At 32.7% G+C, this 13220-nt stretch overlaps 1 protein-coding gene across 1 annotated transcript in view; it reads left to right on the forward strand.

Annotated features, from left to right (window-relative positions):
* Positions 1 to 13220, forward strand: part of LOC126777663 (UBX domain-containing protein 6) — a 410195-nt gene that overhangs the window by 131067 nt on the left and 265908 nt on the right. The gene's annotated exons all lie outside the window — the stretch shown is intronic.

Genomic DNA, 13220 nt, shown 5'->3' on the forward strand with positions numbered 1-13220 from the left:
TTTAGTTTCGAATATAGATCACTCGCGGGCTCCCGTGGTTTGGCCTGCGTATGAGGAGAGACGGGTAGATGTTAGCTAAGCTATTACCTACCTACCTACCTACTTACCTATATATACCCCTGACAATGTGTATGTAAAATTTTATGATGATCGATTGAGAAGTAAAACGTGAAAGCGTAATAAACAAAACATTCGCATTTATAATATTAAATAATGAAATCGAAAAGAATTGGCTGATACTTATATAAAGTTATTCATTGTTTCTTACTGTCAATTATATAATAAAGAAATTATAAATATTTTTTTTTTCAATAATGCCCTAAGTTGTGTGTTATGCGATGCGTAAAATTATTCAAATTAAATCGAAATATACTTTATTTAAGTAGATCTTAACAAGCATTTCGAATCGTCATTGTAGTAACAATAACAGTAACAGCCTGTGAATGTCCCACTGCTGGGCCAAGGCCTTCTCTTCCTTTTTTAGGAAAAGGTTTTGGAGCTTATTCCACCACGCCGCTCCAATGCCGGTTGGTGGAATACACATGTTACAGAATTTCAGTGAAATTAAACACAAGGAAGTTTTTGTCACGATTGTTTTCCTTTACCGTCAAACGCGAGATGAATTATAATCACAAATTAAGCACATGAAAATTCAGTGGTGCTTACCCGGGTTTCAGCCCACGATCATCGGTTAAGATACACGCGTTCTTACCACTAGGCCATCTCGCTCAGTGTAGAGTATTAATGTATAATTAAATTTTATTATTTATGTTATTGAATTGTAATATCTTAAATTAAAATCGATTAATACCTAAGTACTTACTGGAGGCCTTGGATCGGTTACAGCGACGAGCAGTTCGCATTATTGGCGACTTTACGTTCTAAACAAGGTGCGGTGTTTTTTCACGCCACAACAACTGTGCCTGTTGTACAAAACACAGGTACGGTCTTGCGTGGAATATGGCTCGCACCTTTGGGATGGCTCCGCTATGTACCTACCGGAGGCCTTGTATCGGTTGCAGCGACGTGTGGTCCGCATTATTGGTGACGTAAAGGTCACAAACACCCTCAAGCCTTTACAATTGCGTCGAGAGATAGCAGCGCTTTCTATCGACTGTATCACGGCGAGTGCTCTGAGGAATTATTCTCTCTAATTTCTGCTTCCCCCTTCCTTCATAAGTCTACGCGTGCTGGGTCTCGATGTCATTGCCTGTGACATTAATTCTATCGCGCACAAAGAAATTTGGCAAGTCCTTCCTTTGTCGCACTTCCAAAAATGGAAATCTTTACAAGCTCACGTGTTCGCCTCCTTTTACAAATTTCCTTCAAACGAGACGTGAAGGATCATCTTGCGGGTCGGCAAGGTGGGGGCGGCTAGTGCAGAACATTCTTCCCGACTATACTGGCCGTCGTCGCGTTTGGACTCTACTACTACTTACCATCAGGTGGAGTAGAGTTATTTGCCCTCCCGGCAAATATAAAAAAAATACTAACATTGTAATTGATAAGAAAATTCGATTTATTATTTGGCAAGACAAGAAATATCTACAAAATTTTATAACGCGAGTAGAATCGAAAACCTTGCTGCAGCAAATGAATCTCTACGGAGTCGGAGAACCTTGTCTACAATTCGACTTTATGAGGTGCATTGTTAAGTTTGAATGTATAAATAATAAGTGTCAATTTTTATTTACTACTTATATTTTTTCAATATCTAAATTGATTAATAAGACATATTTTATTTAACAACATAAATAGTTTATATTTAAAAAAAATCGTAAAATATATCTTGTGTTGTCGAAAATTATTTCAGGACTTTCTTAGAACTTAGATTTATAAGAAATCAACGATATTTTAGTCAGGACGTCTTATCTTAACAAAGAGCAATAAAAACGGTGATAGAAATTCGACAAAAAGGTCTCAATATTAAAGTGTGAGTAGTATGGACCAAATTGATTTCAGTTATTTCGTTTTATTTTCGTTTAAAGATTTAACTGTTAGGACTTTCAGTCTTGTTATATGCTATTATAGTTTTTTTTTTTTAATTTATACAAAATATAATATTATTTAATTTGTGTGTATTTGATGTAAAATATATTTAAAAAAGGCTCTAAATCTATTTTATTTGACTTATTGGTCTAGTGGCTATCTCATAAAAATGCAAATCTAGAAAGTCAGGTTCAAGCCCAGGGTCAGGCCAAAAGCAAGGTTTTGTATCTAAACATTCAGTATGAAGCAGTTTGAAGCTTAAAAGTGGTAATAGATAGTGGTACTGAACTGGCGCACAAGCATTTGTTCTGTATTACCTTTAGTGCAGGGTTCTTTTGGAAATCATCATAATATTATTTGACATTGCAATCGATTCATGATAAAAAATTATGTAAGTTTAAATAAACATATTTAAAAGTTAGTCATGCTTTAATAAGTTTAATTGAAGATGACATTTCTTCCAAAATAAAAATAAGAGGCACACGTACCTTTATATAAGATCTATATTTAATATAATATGATGAAAAATAAAATTTTGTTCTTCCTAGACTACTGGTTTGGTTAGGCTTTGTGCAAGCTCGTCTGGGTATGTACCATCCATTCATCAGATATTCTACCGCAAAACCGCTGTACTTGGTATTTTTGTGCTCCGGTTTGAAGAGTGAGTGAGCCAGTGTAATTACAGACACAAAGGTCATAACATCTTAGGTAAGGTAAGATTGGTGGCACATTGGCGATGTAAGCGATGGTTAACATTTCTTGCCAATGTCTATAGGCGTTGGTGATCACTTATGCTCGTCCATCTAACTATTGTATATAAGACGTTTAATAATATCCTGGTACAATAATATCCTGGTACATAATTCACACACGGCCATCTGATCCCAAACTAAGCAGAGCTAGTACTATGGAAACCAGACAACTGATATACTACATTTACTACTTTTCTTTTGTAAATACATACTTATAGTATAGATAATTACACCCAGACTCGGGACTAACAGACATTTTCATGCACACAAAATGTCTGTCCTGGGTGAGAATCGAACCCACAACCGTCGGCATTAAAGGCAATCTACAAATCACGCCAACCGGCCCGTCAAGTATATGTAAAAAAGAACATTTATACAAATATGACATGATATTAAAAAGCTTTTAGAATGACTGGAAACGAAGGGTTTGAAGTTAGGTTTAATTATCAATTTTATTCATTTGCTTTTGAAAATTCAAATTTATTATAGTTGACCGCTGGAATTTTCCCGAATACTAGTAAAATACCAGGTGTAAATATCGTAAAGGAGTATACCTATCTAGGCTCCCAAATATAAAATGATGGAAAATGCCATGACACGCCTGAATGGAGTATGCAGGAATCGGGGTATCTTTAACAATACCAAAAGTCGCCTGGTACGTGCCTTAATCTTTCCGATATTCATGTACGGAAAGGATCGGTATATAATAATATAGAGTATTTAGATTTGGCTGTAGAATAATAATTTTTGAGTGGTACACATACAGACCAGCAAAAACGTCATCAATGATCAGTTTATACTATAATATTGTGTATTAATACATAAAGGCATCGTCTCAGAAGTTTTAATATTCATTTTGAGTATAGCTCAATCGTTAATGACATAATTTTTAATAACTTGAAAATTGAATTATGCATGAAAAACAAACAATGAAAAGAAATAAATTTACATAAATGTATCTCTATATTAAGCAGTAAAAGGCCTTGTAGAATTAATTTTATTTTGTTAACAAAATTGTAATTATTTTCGATATTTGCGGTTCAGTGATCAGTAACTCGAGCAAGCAAAAGTTTTTCATTACACTTTTGAAAATATAAAGTAAAGCTTTTAAATATCTTACTTTTGGGATTGTATTTATAATTCATACTGTGCTTCAAGTTATGCTGCAGCTTCAACATTAAAAATAATACGTGAGATTAATAAAAGAAAAAGAACGGGTTTTATTTCTGTAAAATGTTTTTTTTTTAATTAATATTATTTATTTATTAGTCCAAATTACAACTTTGCTTATTTCTAATAGATACAAGATAATGTCCTCCAGGCGGCCTATCTCAAGAGAGATTAGCCAACTACGCAGGAGCTATTATAGTGCATACACAACGCAAACACAGGTGCACTCTCTATTCCCTAACTTTCATAATCCGATGGGACGGCAATCCGACACGACCGGAAAGAGTTCAGGCGCAGGTTGAAACGGTTTTACGTGTTTTCCGAGGCACGGGACTGTACACACTTCCAACTTCCAGACTCTAGGCTGCTACTGAGAAATTTCTGACAGAAAAACCCAATAACTTTTTATTGGCCCGACCTGGGAATTGAACCCTGGACCTCCGGGTCTGCGGCCTTACATCAAGCCACTAGACCAACGAGGCAATAGATACAAGATATACAAGATTTATCCTAAGATCCGATCACTAATATCTCTGCAGTCTATAGAATTAAAAAAGTTTTGCAATAAATGACGCATCTGTATTTGCTCACACACATACTTGCTACGTATTTTTTTAAATATATAGGCTAGCGCTTAACTGTTATCACATCTGATGGAAAGTGATGATACAGTCTAAGGTAGAACACGCTTGCCTAGAAATTTGTATCTTCCATAAGTTGACCCCATTCTCTCATTATATTCTCCCTTTTCTTTTAATTATGTGATGCGAATAGCACAATTTTATAATTTTATTTAGACTGTTCCAGAGGTGGCAAATATAAATACTTTTATAGACGCAAACAGAATTGGATATATTTTATTCATTGTTCACGAGAACGTCGTAAAGTCCATGATAGATGCAGTAACCAAGGGAGATATTGCTTCCAATACTTAATAGAAAATACTCACTAGATTATATTTGAACATTCATTACAGCTTAAATTTAAGAAAGACATAAAGTTATAGAAAACTTATTCATTTCGATTTTTTGACGTTTATAATAGTGGTTTTTTCAAAAAAACTTTTGAATGTCGTACAGTAACCGTGAATGTCCGACTGTTGAACCTTAGTTCAAGGCCTCCTCTTCTTTTTTTGAGAAGGTTAGGAGCTTGCTCCAATTAGTGGAGTACACATGTGGTCGAATTTCAGTGAAATTAGGCACATGCAGGTTTGCTCACGATGTTTTTCTTAACCGAGAACTTACTTAAGCAAGAGACAAAAATTTAGCGAACACAAATAAAACACATGAAAATACAGTGGTGCTTGCCCGGATTTGACCCCACGATTATCGGTTAAGATTCAATGTTTGAAAAAAATCATAAGTATGTTTTTTATCAGTATAAGTCCTAATCTCAAAACCTGACTTCTTAAATGGAATTATGTTTTATCTACATAAAATTTTTACTATTACTTTTGGGTAATGGTCTGCCAGGTTTTACTGATATTTAAAATATAGATCTCTCACAACATAAATACCAAAAACACCAACTGCAAACGCATTAACATCCAGAATACGGTACATGAGGGCAATACTCAAGAGAAAATCTTCATGACTTATTTAATTGAACAGCCACATAAAAATCTCACTCTTAAATTGTAACTTCATTCGGCTGTACCTATCAGACATAACACCTTTCATTGAATTTCAACAATCAATTTTATTATTTCATTTGGCTTGGAATATTTGAAATAAAAAAACGATGTTTTAATTGAAATCTGTCTGGTTTTACAAGGTTCATTCTAACTTACATTTGCTTGATAACAATTTTCCAATTTATTTCGTAGTGAAAGGTATGAAATAAATCAATCTTATTTTTCTTTGTAGTGAAAATATTTCATTACGATTTTTTGTTTTATGGTTTAATTAACGGCTACAAATCATATTTTCGTTTAAATCGAGATGGGAATTGATTGAAGTTTGATACATCGAATTAAGTGTAAATAAAAAAAACAACCTGTAAACTTTATTTTCGACATTGACCTCCTCCAAATTGATCACCCCCAAAACGACCTATACGAGAACCCCTAAAGTTCAAAGCTTGTTCCCCAGGGTCATCCACTACTAGTTGGTGGATATTATAGTACGTGGTCGATACACTCATATCTTGATATATGCACGTTTTCTAACTATGTTTTTTCATTACCGCCGATCACAAGGTCAGATAAACTAATTTATAAACAAACTAAGAACACTGAAGCTTCCTTAGTTGAATTTTAACTCGCATTTTTTGTTACGATCTGGGTATCCCTGATCTCTTTAGCACATCTCATAGTTTTCAATTTTCATTAAGTATATCAAATAAATATATATTTTTTAAATATTTCCATTAAAGAAATGGCATAAAAAATTATCTAATATCTTGTTACAAATGTCTGTTTGTTGTTTGTGTGTTAAGTTAAACACTGATTTCTCTCTTTCTATTATTATTGATATGACATTTAAAGGAGAAAACAAAGTATTTTTTAATTATTAACCTCCTAAATAACTTTTACAGAAAAACTCGTATGATCTTAAACTAACGACGCGTTAAAATGTAGAAGGTGTCATCATTTCAGAACATCGAAGCTTAAAGTACCGTAGAATGATTAATGTCTTTAGAATTGATATTTAATTGCCAGTAAACATGTACAGAGAGCAGACACGCTTCGGCCATGTTTCGGGTTGATGACGTAATTATTACCTACACAAATGTAATACATACCTTAGAACTAAATTAGAAATGCCATTATGCATAATTGTTTAATTATAGCCGGAGCTTCTTAATCATATTATTCTATAAACATTTCCGAAAAACTAATAATAATAATTAACAAACAAGCAAGAAATATTAATGTTCGAATACTTATTAAATTGAAACAATTATATTATATACGTATATTTTACAACAGTCGATACTGGCTAGAAAATTCGTGTGTTTAATTTGTGGTATAATTTATCACGTGCTCAGAGGTGAAAGGAAACCTACGTGTCTCGAATATAAAAAGTTATCCTCAAAAAGGTGAAGAAGCTGTTGCCCAGCAGTGGGAGCCTGTCCCACATTACTACTTTTACTATGACGAACGTTAATCTTTCTTTCTCATCTGTCTAAAAGTTTTTACATTGGTAATTATGTTATACATGTTTTCTATCACGCTCGGTTTTCTTCTCTTAGTGTAGTAGGTGAGAGCCGTTACCTGGTCACACAAACGGCTAGGTGTTCGGGCGCTCGTTCTTTTCCCTTCGACTTATCAAAGTTATCTGGTTGCCGGCAGCCATTTTTTTGTTTTTTTTTAATCTCCACAGATTTATTGTCCGTGCATTTGTTGAATCTTCCTATCGATTTATTGTTTAGTATTTTGTGTGCCCGCATTTAATTTCTAGGTAGCACGATAAGCATTTTTTTTAATTTGCGAATTTTGAAGTGAAAATTTCTTTAGGCGCGTTGCGCTGGTTTATCGTAGGGGATAGATTCGTGGCTTTGCGTCACCGACATGCTAATGTTAATATAATGAAATTGTTGAAAGTACAAATAGTTTAAGTATTGTGAAAATTAATGAGGATAATAATAATTTAAATTTATGTAAATACTACCAGTATATACAAATAATATAAGTGTATTTTAATTATTATTTATTTAAATTCAGCTGTTTTAATATTTTGTACAGAGTTTGCATCATATTGTGTATTTTAATGAATAAAAAGCTATATAATAAAAAGGGATAGAATTTACTTGACGTGCCAACAAATGTGGAAATTGGACAAATATATTTAACAGTTTCAAGTTTTCACTTCTATCAGCAGTCCTTAAGTGACTGTTTTTTGTCTTTTTGAGGAATAAATGTCTATAAACCTATTATATAATATATTTAGCTCAACATTATAGTTTGCTATTTCTATGAAAATGAGATAATGTCCATTAACAATGTGATTGAGATGAAAATAAACACTACGATAGTTCTTTCGTAGTTTATCTTTTAAAGAGCTGTTACTCCTATATAGCTCGGACAAAAAAAAAACAATATAAAGATGATTTAATAATTATACACGGATGAGTATATGAAATACGTTTTCATGCACTAAAAAGTAATATAAATTTTATAACCGTAAAAACTCTACGCTCTGTAAAGATTAATTTTCACTGCTTACACCGCGAAAGCATGTTGTATAGCATTTAAGCATTTTATGACAATTATTTTTATAGCCAAATTAATATAAGCTTATTACCTACAGAGCTTAGAGGAAAACAGCTAATGTGTAATTATTCTATTTAAATAAATTATTACTTTAAAAAAAATTTGAGTCTTGCGACTGTCGTAAACGCAATTACTGGTGGTAGGGCTTCGTGCAAGCTCGTCTGGGTAGCTACCACCCACTCATCAGATATTCTACCACAAAACAGCAGTACTTGGTATTGTTGTGTTCCAGTTTGAAGGGTGAATGAGCCAGTGTAATTACAGGCACAAGGGACATAACATGTTAGTTCCCAAGGTTGGTGGCGCATTAGCGATGTAAGTGATGGTTAACGTTTCTTACAATGCCGATGTCTATGGGAATCGGTGACCACTTACCATCAGAAATCCCATATGTTCGTCCGCCTACTGTATAAAAAAATAGCTCGTAAATTTTAGCTGACATTAGTTTTTCTTGTTTGAGTGGGATGAAAAATACGTCTCGTCTACAATGTCAATACTTCATCGGTTGACGTGATGTTACGTGACAAAAGATAAAAATCATTTTTGCATTTTAAGATTCGAAATTGCGATTCAACGATGACATTCTGCCAGCATTCATTGCACTCAGTCATGACTTACGGAATAATTACTTTTATATTAATCTGTATATATTTATTTAAAGCTTTCGTCATATATAATTACTGTATATTATTTTATGTAATAATATATTTTTTGTATAATAGATACTTAATTTTTTACTAGCTGTTGGCTGTAATAGCCTTGTTTTTTTAATTTAAATTTATCTTCACATGAGTTTAACCCTGGCCATAAATACCTAGATTTTATTTACTTAATCTGTGTTTAAAATTTATTTAACGCTTACAAGAATAATAGTAATATTCATGATAAGAAATTAATAATATTTCTATTTACCTTCCAATTAATAATATGTATAATAATATTAATATCCTAGGACATTTTTCACACACGGCCATCTGATCCCAAATTAAGCTTGTACAGAGTTTGTACCATGAAAACCAGACAACTGATATACTATATATACTATTTTTCTTTTGTAAATACATACTTATATAGATATATAACACACAGACTCAGGAAAAACATGCTTGTTCATGCACATAAATATCTGTCCTGGGTGGGAATCGAACCCTCAGCCTTCGGCGTGAAAGGCAAGCATCTACCAACCACGCCAACCGGCTTAAGTGTTAAACTTGTGCCAGGAGGGGATGAAAATAGCTCACGGGGTCAGTATCAAACCTGCGACTTTTACATCACCAGGTTCTTGACATTTTTTTTACTTTTTTTTTAATTTTATAGATATTTTGTCCAAATGAAATAATGAAAACATTTACGTTTTATAAATAGAATCAAATGTCTAAGCTTCAAAGTCACATCTGCTCCGAAACTTTTTCCAACACCCAAGAGCTCTCTAACTAATCCAATCCTAATCCACATTTACATCGAAACAGTGTGATTTAGTATCGAATTACAATACTGACCGTTAAACTAAAGTTTAAGCTGAGCTAATTTACATTGACAACTGAAAACCTACTTAAATACTAATAACATAAAGTCTAGTTTTCGATAATGATGAAACATGTTTACAATTTCTGTTTGTGGATGCGGGCAGTTAGCACCAGCAAAAGTTAGAAACCTAAGTATTTCCAATGCAAATGGCGGAATTAAGCCGATCGGTGTTGGGATAGCCGTTACAGCCGATCGGTTGATTACGGCTATCTTGAAAGCTAAAGCGTGTTTAATCGCATTGTAGATTGTATTCGAAATAAGGTTGCTTAATTTTGTATTTAGACTTTTTACCTGTGGAATACTATTCCCTTTTTGCATGTTAAATATATTAAACTTTTGTTTCTTTAATTATATTTTCGTTACAATTTAATTCCAAATTACATATGAATAAAAATATATATATTTTGTATTATTTTATTTATTTATTTTGGGAAACATAAATACAGGCATAATATAATACATAAACATTTGATAACAAAACAAGTCTCACATAAGCTCACTTTTATATTGAAACATGGAGTGAACCTAATTAAATTATACGGTAGTTTTGTTATTATAATTCTTAATATTCATGAAAATATTTGTTTAATATTGTTAATGCTTACAATACATTAGGAATAATACCACGGGCATTACTTATTATATTTACATAGTATTTTTGTAATTACAACTCATCTTATGATATGAGACCATGACACTTCCTACTGAATTTAAAATGTGCAAGTCAAGTAAGCACCCGGTAAGTTAAAAATGAACGAAAATATATCATACGCTTTAAAGTATATCACATTTTTGTAGTTTTAGGTATGTGAATTATTTAAAGCACGTTAAAGCTATTTTAATATTTTCCTTTAAGAAAATTATTGATCTATCTAAGATAACATGATAGCATACAGTACAGTAACAGTAACAGCCTGTTAATGTTCCACTGCTGGACTAAGGCCTCCTCTCCCTTTTTGAGGAGAAGGTTTAGAGCTTATTCCACCACGCTGCTCCAATGCGGGTTGGTGTAATAAACATGTGAAATATATGATAATGATCATGTAATGTAAATACAGAAAAAATTAAAATTACCATTTTTCCTTTCAAGTTTTTTTATATACATACATATATGTTGGAGAAAGTGACTAAAGTGACTGAAGAGATTGAAGAGTGAATTGAGTTGATTGCTGGCTACATAACGCGCGTTACAGGTAGTTTATAATTTGAATAGTTTATTATATATTAAATATTTTTAAATTTTAATTTCATATTACTTGTTATAATTTATATAGTTTAAAATCTTAATCTATTCTATATTGTGACTTATGTCACGACAAATCAGAATGGTTAGCCTCGCGCGGGGTCGAGGCGCCAACTTTACGTGTTTTTGGTGGCAATTCTAAAAAGACGCGGTATCGGTGTGGATCATTTGGGTGATGGGATAATTGTTTTGAGTTGTTTTGGCTCGGTGTCGCGAACCCGCTGCTCGATTATATTAATTGTTTACTATTATTTATTTTATTACTATAATAAAGTGATAATTGTAAAATAAATTAAATTACCATATATACCAATTAGTGAACACTTTGCTTTGTTCTCGCTTATTTTTCAAATGACGCCCACTAAACATCTGAGAAGAAATCTACGGAATCAGGAGACAGGTTCTTTTTAAGTATATATAAAAAGGTTTTATTGCTTATTATTATTCAAAGACAAACTATTTTTATTGATAATCAAGTAAAATGCTAAGCCAAAAAGTTAAACTAAAATATGTATAATATTTTGGTTTAACTTTAATGAACAGAAATACTATGCAAAGAATCATGTAAATAACTATTTTTAAACATTTTTGAATCTGACGTATAAGTTAAAAAACTGTTGAATATTTTATGCCGACGATAGCAGGTAACAGATATTGAAAAATAAATTCAGGAACAATGTTACTAGAAGGTCATTTGCATTTTGCTAAAATCGTTTCAAATTGCGATGGAATCGAAAACCCGTTTGGAAATGTTCCAGACGTTATATTCTATCGCTTGAGGTATACTTCAATTAAAAAGCTTACATTTAAAAGGGAACGACGTCAATAAGTTTCTCGTAGTAAAACAACCTACAAAACGAATAGAGTTTGTATCACTTTGTGCTGATGAGGTACTGATGAGGTAATAATTTCAATTGATTTTAGTCCTTAAATATATCACAAACAAGGACGTATTTCGTTTAAGATGAGATTATTACTTGGCAATTGGATTATGTTTTTGCGTGCTTGAATAGACTTAGCTTGATGCTTTGGCATGTTTTGAAGTGAGGTCACAGGAAGAGATAGCCACACTACAAGTACACACGTGCCTGTACTAGAGCGCAACTGAATTCAGTTCTATTGTGACCAGTATATAAAATAATAACACGTTTAGTACATGACAGTATGAATTTATCGTTAGTTATTATTGAGCTTTTTAAATAAACTCGAATTCCAAACTCATCTGTCGCGGTGATGAAAAAACCGTATATATATTCTGAAAGAAATTTCGACGATATAATGTATGCTTTTAAACAGCGAGTGTATTTATACTATAAAATAGAAATACAAATAAGTTTGTTTGTTTAATTTCGGGTACGGAACAGTTCACTTTAAAGCGAGTCTAGCCACGCAACGCGGCTTGTTAATTTTCACTGCTTACAGAGCAAAAGAGCCAGAAACAAAAGAATTCGTAACTTATGTAAGCAAACACTGCATAATATTGTAGTTTAAATTTTATTTGCCCTTCGTTGCGCAAACAAAAGTTAAGTAGATGCAAATAAAGGAAATAAATTCGGATACTGCTACTCGTGTTCTATGCATAAAATATTTTATTTGAAACATTGAATTTGAAAAATATGATTTTTATAATAAATCGCTATCTGAGGATAAGATACGTACAATAAATTAAATATTTTTGCTACAATATGACATCGTACTGTTATTTATCACACGTCCGCCCCGATAACCACGACTACACTTCCTCTGGGATTTGCGTGCTTTGCAACGGTTATAACACTATGTTAATAATACATTGTTATTATTTTTTTAAAGTCTTGAACATCGACGTGTGGTTGCATCACTCTCAATCTTCTATCGGATACATTTCGGAGAATGTGCTCAGGAATTATATGAACTGATTCCTCCAGCCCCTTTTTACTATCGAACGGCCAGGCAAACGCGACAAAAGCGCCATAGGTACACAGTGGAAATTCCCCGCCTACGTACGAAGCGCTTTGAGTCTACATTCATCATTCGTACTGCGAAACTTTAGAATGCTTTGCCTGAGTCCGTATTTCCCGATAGGTACAATGTTGGTGTCTTCAAATCCAGAGTAAACAGGTTTCTTATAGGCAAGCGTGCTACATCTTAGATCGTGTCGATGCTTAACATCAGGCAAGTCAACGGTCAAACGCTAGCCTATTAATAGTAAAAAAAAAATAATATTAAATGATTTTTTTTTAAATATATTTTTAATGACACTATTATGTTAAGCTTTTAATTTCATTGATGCGATTCTTATACATATAACACAAACGAAACGTTTTTAATTCTGCCACGTGTATTT

This window comes from Nymphalis io, chromosome 23, assembly GCF_905147045.1.
Source record: "Nymphalis io chromosome 23, ilAglIoxx1.1, whole genome shotgun sequence".
NCBI classification, from domain to species: Eukaryota; Metazoa; Arthropoda; class Insecta; order Lepidoptera; family Nymphalidae; genus Nymphalis; species Nymphalis io.